The sequence below is a fragment of the Balaenoptera musculus genome, chromosome 7, assembly GCF_009873245.2.
Source record: "Balaenoptera musculus isolate JJ_BM4_2016_0621 chromosome 7, mBalMus1.pri.v3, whole genome shotgun sequence".
NCBI classification, from domain to species: domain Eukaryota; kingdom Metazoa; phylum Chordata; class Mammalia; order Artiodactyla; family Balaenopteridae; genus Balaenoptera; species Balaenoptera musculus.
In genome coordinates this window covers 6,022,217-6,029,866 of record NC_045791.1, presented here as the reverse complement: position 1 = coordinate 6,029,866, position 7,650 = coordinate 6,022,217, and the positions used below count along the sequence as shown (strand labels likewise).

The window sequence follows — 7,650 nt, the reverse complement described above, 5'->3', positions numbered from 1 at the left end:
GCTCCTGGAATTCACCGTCTTTCTCCGACTCGGGCACGTTTCCCTCGGAGTCATCCCCGCGGGGGTCGTTCCCCTCACCGTCCAGTGGTCCCCACAGACGTCGCCGTGATCCAGCCGCCACGCAGCGGCCCCTCGTCACCGGGGCCCAGAAACACGTTCTTAAAGGTTAGCGGACTATTTGCACCCTGAGGAGAATTGTGGAAGTAGCACTAGGCCATGGGAGAGCCCAGTCTGGCCACACATGTGACAGGGAAGAGCGTGCCCTGACTTCGCAGCCTCTCTTCTTGATTTCCAGGGCTTGGGGTACGTCAGCAACAGAAAACCCGAGGCTCTCGGAGAACTGCCCCTCAGCTGTCCCCTTTGAGCCCTGCCAACTGACACAGCAGTCAGGCCAGGTCCTTGAAGTTGTATGGACGCTGTTTGCTGGGAGGGAGGACTTGACGTGCCACTTGAGAAAGGTTAGCAACAAAACATTCAAGCCCCTTGTTTCAGTAAGTTCCCTTCTGCAACCTCCCTGTAATGACATAATGCAAACAAAGCTGTGAGCACAGACTTGTCCATCGCGGTGCTGCGGATGATCGTGACGGACTGGCTGCCTCCTGATGTCCATTCAGGGATGACTGCTACACGAATGATGGAGCGCTTGTAGGTTGGACCACCATGCTGTCTTTTTTTTTTAATTAATTTTTATTGGAGTATAGTTGATTTACAATGTTGTGTTAGTTTCTGCTGTACAGCAAAGTGAATCATTTATACATATACATATATCCACTCTTTTCTAGGTTCTTTTCCCCTGTATGTCAATACAGAGTATTGAGTAGAGTTCCCTGTGCTATACAGTAGGTCCGTACTAGTTATCTATTTTGTACATAATAGAGTGCATGTGTCAATCCCAACCTCCCAATTGATCCCTCCCCACCCTTTACCCCTTTGTAACCGAAAGTTTATTTTCTACATCTGTGACTCTATTTCTGTTTTGTAAATAAGTTCATTTGTACCATTTTTTTTTTAGATTCCACATATAAGCGATATCATACGATATTTGTCTTTCAGCACGCTGTCTTTAAAGACTGGTGGTTAAAGTTTGGTACAGTGTCAGAAAATGCTTATGATTTAATGTCAGATGTAAAAAAAAAAAAAAAAAAAAAAAAGCAGGAGACAAGTTTGTAAGTATCCCAAATGTGTTTCTATCAAATTTTAAGACAGGCTCTGGAGAGAGATGTCTTATAAGTCATTCTGTTCTACACAGATATTCTGTTTCACTATATTTTTTTGCAAGAGGACAGTGGAATGAGGGCTATAGAGGACCTAACCTGGTCCCGGGAGTCCCAAAGTAGGGGGCTCGTCATTTCCAGGAGCTGCTAGGATCAGCGGTGCCAATCCTGTGGGAGTGAAATGGTATCTTCCTAAACCAGAAAAGCCACCGGCCATGTGAAGCCCCCCAGAAGCAAGCATTGGCCCAGGAACTGGGTGAGGTTTTACGGGCCAGGAGGCTAGTTGGAGCCGGGCAGATCTTGAACACAGTGCTTGCGGGGAGTGGGTGGGAAGCTGGCTGAAAACCTCAGGGCCCACGCTTCCTCCAAATGGCCCTTCCTTAAGTCACCTCCCAATTCGCTTCCCTGCCTTTGTCCTGGGCTGGTTGGCTGTAAGGAACAGAAACTCCTTCAAGCTGTCTCAACAATGGAGTGTGCAGCAGAAGGAAGCTTCCGCAGAGCCCACTGCAGGAAGCACAGGAAGCTCAGGCAGCAGTGGCCACCGCCCCTCTCTGGGGCCACGTGGTCTCTGCCCCTGTGGCTCTTCTACTTCACCCTTCTCTCTCCCACCAGCATTTGGCTCCTGTCCCCCAGAGAGGCCCAAGGTCAGGGCTGCTGCCGTGCTGTGGCCTCAACTCTGTCTAAAAGATGATAGCTAGTCCCTACACCTCTGCCTGGGGTTCCCTCCCAAGTCCTGGGGAAGGCACAGAACCTGATCGGCTCTAGTTGGGCCAACAGTGAGGACCCCCGAGGCCTCTCCTCGCCCAGGGAAAGCGTTGCAGCTGAGCAGGTATCTCCCGTGGACTCATTTTCCACCCACCTCCAAAGCCCTCACCCTCACTTCCAGGGTCGGCCTGTCCCCTTCAGCCTGGCCTCTCCCAGGACACGCTGCCTGATGCCCTTTTCTTCAGAAGGATCTGAATTTGCCTCATAGCAAAAATCCCCCCTGCATTCAGGTCCCAGCCCAAGCCAGCCCCCTCTGCTCCCAGGGACCCTCCTGGGAATCTAGTTGCCCCAGTGGCCTTTAGCTCTGGTGTAAGGCTTCCTGGCACCTCCTGTGTGTGCCCCTGATTAGGACATGGGGTGTTTGGGAGCAGAGCCCCCGCATGGGCTGCCTTGGAGTCCCCTTGATGCCCGGAAAGATGCTCAGCTCCCTGGATGGATGGTCACCGTGGGATTTGGCTGGTGGCCAGCAACAGGTGTGTGGAATTGGGCTCTAATGGCCCTTGGGGACTCTCTGCTGCAGAGGCTGGGGTTAAAGATCGGACCGCCGGGAAGCTCTGCTAGCTGGGGCTGCAGGAGCCGTGTGGGAGTGGGTGTGCCTGGAGCCCAAGGACAAAGTCCTGTAATAAATTACGTGGGCCCGGAGGACTCTGCCGTTTCCTCTTGGGGCCCTTCCGCCACGCTCTCCAACGCACCCAGAGCCCTGGCACTGCCTCCTTGCCCAGCTCTTTCAGAGTGCTGAGGGCAGAGGGGAAGGTGGTCAACAAGAGCCCCACCCCAACAAGGTAAGAGAGCTCTTGGGGCCTTCTCTGTGTGCCAGGTGCCCCGGGCCTGCATTCTGCCAGCTGGGGGCATGGGAGGGGAAGCGCCTCCCGGGAGGAGGGTCTCTGGGCAGGAGGTGGGTTGGGAGACACAGACCTGGGGAAGCCCTGTAGGGAACAATGTGGGAAAAACCTTGTCCACATGACCAGGAGTGAGCTGGAGAGGCCCTGCGGCAGCCTGGAAACCAGAGCCCCAGTGCAGAGGTCCATCCCGGCAGCTGCAGGGCCCCTGGGGGGCTGAGCAGGGGAAGGAGGAACAGGAGGTGTCCCAGGCTTCTGCTCTAGGAAGGCAGACGCAGGAGCGGAGGGGAATGACAGGTGCCGGGGCTGCCTTTTTCCAGCAGGAGGGCCTCGGGGCAGGGGGGGAGCCTCATGGGGCGTGAAGGATAGCCTCGGCGCCAAGGACCGGGCACCCGGCAATGTCAGCCATGCCATATGTGCCATGTCACTGCACACTGGTGTTTTACCGACAAGGAGACTGAGGACCGTGGGAGTTGAAGTGCCCACGCGAAGAAGCAAAGGGGGACCCGACTCCGAGGCCCGGGCTCCTCTGAGCCACCACCTACCCTCTTGGACAATTGTAGACAGGTGTGTTAGTCGCCTCTGAGCGGCCTGGGCCCGCGGGTAAGGCAGGACCCTGCCTGCCAGGCCTCAAGGCCTTCCCTGGGAGGGGTGCTGTGCTGTGGGGAGAGGAGGGCCACCAGCCTGGGCTCCTCCCTCGAGCGGTCAGCGCGGTGGGCACCCGTCCCCACCTCCCAGAGGAGGGAATCTGACATGGACTCCCTCTGGGGAGGGGCTGGCCGCGGGCAGGGGGCGGCCCCATCCTAAGCCTCCTGACCCTACAACCAGGCCTCCCCCTCAGCCTCCACTCTGTAACTCTGGACTTGAATTTTGTTCCAACCCATAAAACCCCCGAACTCCATTCAGGATTTTATTTTGAAGAAAACCAAAGCTCTGCGTGCGGAGCACACACCCCCACCCACACACAAGGAATCTTTGTTCAGAAGCACTCAGCTCAGGGACTTCCCTGGTGGTCCAGTGGTGACGACTCCGCGCTTCCACTGCAGGGGGCGCCGGTTCGATCCCTGGTCGGGGAACTAAGATCTCACATGCCAGCCAAAAAAAAGAAGAAAAGCACTCAGCTCAGTATCACCGCTCCTACCCTGGACCCTCTGGGAGCTGAGCAGCTAGCCCTTGCGGCCTCTACCCAGGGGAGCTGTGCGTGCGTGTCGTGGGCCCTGCTGCACCCACGCCTCAGCATGGCCAGGCCTTCGGGGGGGAGCGGGCCACAGCTCTGCGGAGGGGTGACACAGCAGGGGCAAACGTTTCCCACTTTCCCAGATGCATTCGGGTAACTTGGTGCTTCTCATGTCTTACGAAGGAACTTGCTTGCACATCCTTAGTCTCCATGACAAAGCCCTCCAGGGAGGAACAGCAGGAATTATAGATCATTTTCACAAGAGAGGACATTGAGATGAAGGAGGGTAAAATCCTTTGCCCAGGGCTACTGGATATGCGCACCTTGAGGGCACAGACCGGACCTCCTGGTTCCTCTGGCCCCTGCACCCACCCAGGACCTGGTGGAGAGTAGGCCCTGGGCAGATGTATAGAGGAGTGGAGTCGTGAGTGGCAGAAAGAGAGGTCGGAACGAAGTCACATTTTCTAGTCCACTGTCATGTTAGACTGTCTTATCTTCCTCCTCAAGTAATCAAGCAGCCTGTATCACGTTCCTGCTCTGCCAGGCTGGTGAGGTGAGACCGTGCAAAGGAAAAGTCACCCATCCGGGGGTACAGGCCTCACAGCAGCAGGAAGTCAGAGGTGGAGATCGCTGGGGCTGAGGACAGGTGAGGAAGAGGGAGGGACCGGAGTGGACTGTGAAGGCAAGGATGGCTTGATGGCGATGGTGGAGGGCAGGGGATGCCCAGGCTGAGGAAGGGCCATCCTAAAGATGCAGAGGAGGGACTTCCCTGGCCGTCCAGTGATGAGGACTCCACAATTCCACTGCAGGGGACACGGGTTCGATCCCTGGTCGGGGAACGTAGATCCCACAAACTGTGCGGCACGACGGAAAAAAAAAAAGTAAAGATGCAGAGGAAAGAAAGTACAAGTCCAGCTCGGGCATGGCTGGCTCCTGGCAGGAACCCAGCGTAGGTGTAGGGAGGCTGTGGGAAATGCTCTTTCCATGCTGAGAGCAGCATTCCCTCCTGCACTGTCTAATACAGCAGCCACTGGCCACATGTGGCCATGGAGCCCAGGGGGTGTGGCCAGTGTACCTGAGGGACTGAATTTTTAATTTTAACTAAGATTAATTTAAATTTCAATAGCCACTTGTGGCTAGTGGCTACCATATTAGACAGTGCAGCCCTAGAGAGTGGAGCACGTCAGACTCGGGAAAGAGGTAAAGTGGAATAAATGAGCAGAGCCAGACAAGCGTGGGTTCAAATCCTGACCCAACCACCTACCAAGTATGGGACCTGAAGCCTCGGTTTCTTCATCGGTCAAATGCAACGACATCACTTACCTTGCAGCATTATTGTACAGATTAAATGAATGGACTACCATTGGAAAACTTTCAGCACAGTGTAGTAGGAGCCCCTACTCTGTTTTGGGGGCTAGGGACGAAGTGCTGAAGGTACAGAAAGGGGCCACAGCACAATGGGAGACTGGCATGCACATGTGGATGTATCTATCAACCTCTCTCTCATCCATCACCTGCCTTATTCAAAAGTAAACAGAAGAGAGTCACTTGAGACAGCTTACAGAGATACGTGCAATACAACAGAATCAGAAATATGAATACAATAAATGAGAAACCAAGATGAAGGAAAATTAAGGTAAATACAATGCAGCAGGAGAAAGGTTTGCAAACGAAGCTCCAGTCTATTTGCTAGACAGAGCTACCAAATGTATTCTGAGCTTCCTGGCGGATAATGCAAAAATAAAATAGAAGCAGCGACTAGATTAATAATGTCCTTGAGTTAAGAACAAGCCCGTTTCTGAGAAGAAGCCCATCTTTCCTGATGGGATACCACGAAGGGGGTACCAAGAGAGGAAATGCTATTGACATAAACGGTAAATTCAGGAGGGCTTCTCAAGGGCCGTCCCTGCCAAGCTCTCTCCAGGCAGGCTGACAGCACCCCGCCAAGGCAAAGCTTGAGGAAAAGAATGTTCTCTGGACAGGTGTAAACCATGGGTTTCAGTGCAGGGTGGTGAACATCCTTCCCAAGGGCTGGCTAGGGTCTTCTGGGACATGAGAGAGACAGATATTAGCTAGGGTGGCTGAGGACAGAGTCAAGGAGGCTGCAAGGGGACTCTTAAGCCAGGTCTGGAAGAGTGGCCTGGAGATGAGTTTGGAGAGGCAGGGACTTCACCTGTACCTGCAGGGAGCCAGAAAGCACTTGAACCCAGGTGTGAGAGGGGACTGGATAAACCTAGTTTAATTCACTCACTGTGTGACTTTGCGGGGGACCGGCAGCCTTGCTGAGTTCCCCACAAGTGCACTGCGTCTCAGGAGTGGGAGCAGAGCCCTGCTAGGAGGAGAGATTCCCCTGGGAGGGCCCCTTCACCGGGGCCACCCTGCCATCTCTGACTTCCCCTGCAGGGGCCAGGAGCCTGGCTCTGGGGAAACGGCGTCTCTCATTGTCTCACACTGCAAGGTTTTTGGCAGTGAGGGTGGCCAGGCAGGCCCTGTGCCCTCTAAGGGAAGACGGGACACAGGACTATACCTTCACATCCTCACCCTGGGTGACCTGGGCAGAAGGGAAGGAGCCCTACCAAGGACCCAGGAGCATCACGTCTCTGGGCCGGGGCACCTCTCTACACCTTCTGGGCGGCCAGTCACATGTATTCCTGGAAGTGCCACCCCTGGACATCATCCCGAATGCCGGGCAGTCCTGGGTGGGGTGGGACTTGCTTTCAACAGAGGGTGTGACTTTCTTCAGGCCCTCTGGGGCCCTGGGCTGCAGAGAGGGGCTGAGCTGTCCCTGGGTGGATCAGGGCCCACAGAGGGGCTTAGACTCTGGATTCCCAGGCCCTTTCCTGTATGCACAGCTGAACCCCGCCACACTGAGAGCTCCCGGCTCAGTGCAGCTGCGACTGCCGTGAGCTCTTCCATACCGCCCTGTCACTGAGACTGGTGGCTGATCTTTGCAGGTAGTCATCACTGTGGGGACGAGGTGGGATTTCAGGCCCCTGGACAATCCTGTGAACAGTAAAATTAATAATAAAAGCAATCTCTGGATGTGGAAAGGCTCATCTCCCTCTGCTCCCCATCCCAATTCCCTTCTCCAGAAGAAACCACCGTCAATGGTTTAATACAGTTACCTCTAAAAAAGATGTATCTCCAAAAAATATATCTTATAGCTTGTGTTTATTACATACTCATATATCAACATGTATTAGATGGAACCACGTGAAACTGCCGATATTTGACTTTCTTGACTGTCTGGAGTGGGTGGGCCAGCCCGGATCCCTGTCACCTGCTGGATGATGCTGATTTCCACAGAGCATTGGCCCTTCCCACCTTTGCCAGCCCGTGCAGGCTTTGTTTTCCTTGCAGTGTCGGATTCTACACTAGGGACCTTGAGCTCTGGGAGGGTGGGGAATAGGCAGTTAGCTGGTGGCATAGCGTATGTACCTTCCAAGCCTCTCAGTCTCTCACCCAGCCCCAGACACCCTTTTGACCCAAAGATGCTCGCATCCCTGACTTGGGCAATGCTTTGTCAGCCCTCTAGGATAGGGGCTCCTTCTGGCCTGGCAGCCCACAGACTAGAGTCTCAATTTGGCTTTGCCTCTTAGACCCCAGTCTGCTGATCTGTGCCCCACCCACCACCTGGCACACAGCCCCCGGCCCA

At 54.7% G+C, this 7,650-nt stretch overlaps 1 protein-coding gene across 1 annotated transcript in view; it reads left to right on the top strand.

Annotated features, from left to right (window-relative positions):
- The first annotated feature begins 2,685 nt into the window (after nt 1-2,685).
- Nucleotides 2,686-7,650, top strand: part of MYO7B (myosin VIIB) — a 103,116-nt gene continuing 98,151 nt past the window's right edge. Inside the window, exon 1 of the mRNA XM_036856979.1 lies at nt 2,686-2,761. The gene's annotated coding sequence lies outside the window, so the exon portion shown is untranslated. The remainder of the gene's footprint in view (nt 2,762-7,650) is intronic.